Source organism: Macrobrachium nipponense, chromosome 25 (assembly GCF_015104395.2).
Source record: "Macrobrachium nipponense isolate FS-2020 chromosome 25, ASM1510439v2, whole genome shotgun sequence".
NCBI classification, from domain to species: Eukaryota; Metazoa; Arthropoda; class Malacostraca; order Decapoda; family Palaemonidae; genus Macrobrachium; species Macrobrachium nipponense.
In genome coordinates, this window is record NC_087214.1 from 70,164,902 (window position 1) to 70,170,282 (window position 5,381).

Sequence of the window (5,381 nt, forward strand, 5' to 3'; positions counted from 1 at the left end):
AATTAGTTCCTAGCCACGTAAAAATATATCTAATCCTTCGGACCAGCCCTAAGAGAGCTGTTCATCAGCTCAGTGGTCTGGTAAAACTAAGATATACTTAACTTAACTTAGGCGTTTTCATAGACCTTTCCTAGCTATCCAACAAGAACAACAGCAGCAAGAACAGCAAAAAGAAGAAGAACAACAACAACAAAGTAGTTCGCAGGCTTACTCCCCGAGTAAGCGAAAATAAAGTTAGAAAAGCGAAGTATACTACAGGAGAACAAGACACCCACCCGCAACAAGGTGTTAAACGATACCCAAGCATCTGCAAACGTCCTAGACAATCTCTTTTAGGAGTCAGGACTCTCCACTTAACCTCTTTTTGTCTCTTTAACGGTCCTCGTTGTGGCCACGATTCTACTATTGCCGGAGACGTTTGGGGAGCTGTGAACTTTTTCCTTTTTTTCCGGTGGTTTGGTAAAGCAACAAAAAAACAAACAAATTGACAAATACTTGGGGGAAGAAGGATAGGTATTGGTACACAGTTGGGTAGAATAATAACAATAATAATAATTCTAATTATATAATTGGTACACTGATAGTTGAAATTGAAATTGGATTAATAATGATAATAATGATAAAAACCTGTGGATTTACCGAAATCCTTATGTTATTATTATAATTAGTTTTTCAATATAATTACTAAAACCCAAGAATTATATATAATGAGTAGATTATTATATTTTGTTATTTAAAAAATTTACCATTTTCTTTATTTTATTATTATTATTATTATTATTATTATTATTATTATTATTATTATTATTATTATTATTATTATTATTATTATTAAACCAATTTGAAATAATAGTAAGAATATCATTATTTTGATCATTATTTTTAAAATGTAGTACCCTTCTCAATATTATTATTATTTTTTTCCAGAGAATTTCTGCGCGTATGTATGAATGCCAATCACATGAAATGAGTTATCCTCCTGCAAGGCCTGTTCTATATGTACGTATGCATACATGATGCATATGCATATACAGGCACAGATAATGTATTCCTATGAATTACCCACATTAAAAGACTCCTGTGTGTGTATCTATGTATGTTGTATGTATGTATGTATGTATGTATGTATGTATTGCTTTTAAGATACGACTGAGGTTAAATATAGCTTTAAATTATTCATGTATGTATGTACGTATGTATGTATCTTGACCTTGAAAAATAAGACCCATGTAGCATGCAGCTTTAACATTACCCACGAGGGGCCCAGCAACCAAGAAACAACCAAGAAACAACAGAGGAATGTCTCAAAACAGATGAAGCGACCAGTGGAACAGAGGAGAGGCTGGGCAATTATGTCAAGTCCTCATTTTTCTCCCACGGGGGAACGATTCCTGGTGAGATTAACTTCTCGAATCGTACAGGTTCCAGGAGTTTAACGTCCATAGAAGTCTGAAGGTGTGGAAACCAAGCGTCCGTGTGTAGCGCAGGCCCGAATGAGATGGAAATTGAACGGGAGCTTAAGATTGGAGGAGAAATTATTGGCAAAATTTTGATTTTAATTCTGTGAGAAGAGCCCAACATTACTCCATTCCAGGTTGAAAAAAAAACAATCGTCCATTCCAGGAACAAAAAAAACTAACATTATTCCATTCCAGAGAGGAAAAATCGTCCAATCCAGAAACAATAAAACTAACATTAATTCATTCCAGGGACAAGAAACCCTGCATTACTCCATTCCAGGGACAATAAAAACTAACATTACTTCATTACAGTGAAAATAAAAACGATTATTTCTCTATTCCAGGGACAATAAAATCAACAATACTTTGTTTCCTTCTCCATTCCAGGGACAGAACATACCAACCTATTCCATTCTAGGGACAATAAAACAAACATTACTCCATTCTCTGAATAAAAACCAACATTATTCCAGTCCATGGACAAGAAAACAAGAATGACTGAATTCCAGGAACAAAAAAACTCCAATATTATTCCATTCCAGGGACAATAAAGCTAGCTCTGTTCCTTTCCAGGGACAATGAACCCCAATATTACCTCATTCCAGGAATAAAGTAACAACAATAATCCTTTCCAAGAACAAAAAACCAGCATCACTCTATTCTTATATAATTCCAGAGACAATAAAACTAACATTATTGCATTCCAGAGATGATCAAACCAAAATTAATCCACTCCAGGAACAATAAAGACCAACATTACCCCATTCCTGGAACAATAAACTTAACGTTACTGTATCCAGAGATGATCAAATCAAAATCACTCCAGAAACAATAAAGACTAATATTACTCCATTCCAGGAACAATAAAACCAACATTACTGCATTCCAGAGATGATTAAACAATTCCAGGAACAATAAACGTAATGTTACTGCATTCCAGAGATGATTAAACAAATATCATTCGACTCCTGGAAACGAAAACCAACACTAATCCATTCCAGGAACAATAACCTTAACGTTACTGCATTCCAGAGATGGTTAAACCATTCCAGGAACAATAACCTTAATGTTACTGCATTCCAGAGATGATTAAACCATTCCAGGAACAATAACCTTAATGTTTACTGCTTCCAGAGGATAAACCATTCCAGAACAACTAATTCCAGAGATTGGAATTAAACCAATTCCAGAAAACTTAATACTAAGCGTTACTTGCCATTCCAGAGATGATTAAACCACAATCACTCCACTCCAGGAATAAAAAAAAACGACATTACACATTTCCTGGAACTATAAACTTAACGTTACTGCGTTCCAGAGATGATTAAGCCAAAATCACTCCGCTCCAGGAATAAAAAACCAACATTACTCATTTCCTGGAACAATAAACTTAACGTTACTGCATTCCAGAGATGATTAAACCAAAATCTCTCCGCTCCAGGAATAAAAAAACCAACATTACTCATTTCCTGGAACAATAAACTTAACGTTACTGCATTCCAGAGATGATTAAACCAAAATCACTCCACTCCAGGAAAAAAAGACATTACTCATTTTCTGGAACAATAAACTTAACGTTACTGCATTCCAGAGATGATTAACCAAAATCACTCCACTCCAGGAACAAAAAACCAACATAAGTAATTTCCTGGAACAATAAACTTAACGTTACTGCATTCCAGAGATGATTAAACCAAAATCACTCCACTCAGGAAAAAAAAAAGACTACTTCATTCCAGGGGGCAGAAAGTCCGGCCACTCCAAGGACGCATAATCCCTACAGCGGCACCTCCTCCGAAAGGGAGAGGAGGAGGTGGAGGGAGTTGGAGGTAAGGGCTGAGGTCCCCAGGTGTGCGTTCTGAACACCTCCTACTTGACTGTGGAGGTCATTGGTCCGTGACCTTGAACTTGCAAAGCGAACCGCCTGTTTTCGGGTGTTTACGGAGATGAACTGTTTACATACTCGACTGGACTGTTTACTTGGCTGGGTAACTGTAGAAAAGAGAGTACTGAGTATACATGATGTCATTCAAGGTTTCCTGATAGAAGATAGAGAGGCGAGAGAGAGAGAGTAGGGATTAAGTGAGTGCCTCTACTTGATTCGTTTGTGTACTCTGTATTCTTCTATATCTCAAATTTTTACCTAAGCGTTATCTGTGTGGATATTTTTTTACCTAAAAATGCTAAGATTTTATGTATATATGTATGTATATATATATATATATATATATATATATATATATATATATATATATATATATAATTCAAAGATGATTATTCATGACAACACACTCAAAGAATATATACCAAATAGATATATATATATATATAATATATATATATTATATATATACATACATACATACATATATATGTATATAAATACATATATATAAACAAGCAAATACATATACTGAAAGTTTACTTAAGCAGTTTTTCACATTAAAACAGCAACAAAGAATCAAAGATAACAAACAGCCAAAACAAAGACAAATAAAAAGCTTAACTGGACGAGACTCGACAGCAGCCAAGAACTGGCTGCTCCTGGAGGTTCTACAAGAACACAAATCCTCGAGAGGACAACTCTTACTTACCTCAGGAACTCTTGCCTTCGTATCCTTCTTGCTGACTCCTTGGGGGAGGGGGGGACGAGGAGGAGATGCAGAAAGGCAGAGAGAGAGACGTCACAGCTCTCCTGAGCTTTTGTGAAACCAAAGCGTCCACCAAAAAAAAAAAAAAAATCAATAAAGCTCCTTTCGGGATATGTATTTTTTCTAACTAGGAAATGACCTGACACCCTCCTTCAGGCAGTCAGTAAGAAGTTCGGATCTTGTGTCTTTTATCTCTCTCACTCACAATATATCTCGTTTTCTCTCTCGTTTTTTTTTTTATGTAGCAAGTTCGACACACGCCGCCAAGACCGAAAAAAAACAAAACAACTTGTCTCCTTTCTTGTTTGTTTACCCCAGATGATGATGATGATGTTTTTGCTGGCGATGTTCACAAGCGAATCTCGAGGATCGAAAAACAGAAATCAAAAACAAAAGACTGAGTTTCCATTCTTGTTAATTCCCTCTTTTCCTATACCACATCACTTCAAGAACGCGAAGTCAAATGTATGCGGTCACTTCGACGGGCGACGAGAAACTAAGAAGAACAAGATGATGATGAAAAGGGCAGAAGGGAACACTTGAACGCCCCTCCTCTCTCGGCCACCGACGCAGACCAAATGCGGCTGGAGTCGACTTCTTCTTCTTTCGCCCAGGAACCGAGAGAATTAAGAGGAGGAGGTAGGGAGGGGGAGGAGCATAAGACTTCATTCCCTCCTCCTCCTACTACTCTTCCTCCCCCTATTCCTCAACACCTTGCCCGCGCCCATCAGCCGCCAGAGTGGTGGTCTTTTACTCCTGCGTCTCTGTACCTCGCCAGCTAAGACCTGCTTCCAGAACCAATGCAGGTACCTTCGTCAGGCTAAAGACCACTGGATTCCAATACTCCTGACGATGGACTGTAGGAATAACGCAAGAGATTTTTGATAGATTTTTGAATGAGCAGCTGTAGGATTAACTAGAGACTCCTGGAGGAGTTGTAGGACTAGCTAGAATCCTGAAGTAGGAGTTGTAGGATTAACTAGAGACTCCTGGAGGACGAATTGTAGGATTAACTAGAGACTCCTGAAGGAGAAGTTGTAGGACTAACTAGAATCCTGAAGTAGGAGTCGTAGGATTAACTAGAGACTCCTGGAGGGTTAAGTGTAGGATTAACTAGACTCCTAAGTAGGAGTTGTAGGATTAACTAGAGATTCCTGAGGGGGGAGCTGTAGGAATTAGATAGACTCCTGAATAAAGAGCTGCAGAATGAAGTAGAGATTCCTGAATGAGGAGCTGTGGGATTAACTAGAGACTCCTGAATGAGGAGCTG

The 5,381-nt window shown here is 37.6% G+C and overlaps 1 protein-coding gene across 3 annotated transcripts in view; it reads right to left on the bottom strand.

The window, feature by feature from the left end:
- The window catches only part of LOC135199519 (uncharacterized), a 70,138-nt gene extending 65,441 nt beyond the window's left edge, over positions 1–4,697 (bottom strand). For all 3 annotated transcript variants that reach the window (XM_064227640.1, XM_064227638.1, XM_064227639.1), the window contains exon 1: positions 4,055–4,697. The gene's annotated coding sequence lies outside the window, so the exon portion shown is untranslated. The remainder of the gene's footprint in view (positions 1–4,054) is intronic.
- Between the last annotated feature and the right edge of the window lie 684 nt (positions 4,698–5,381).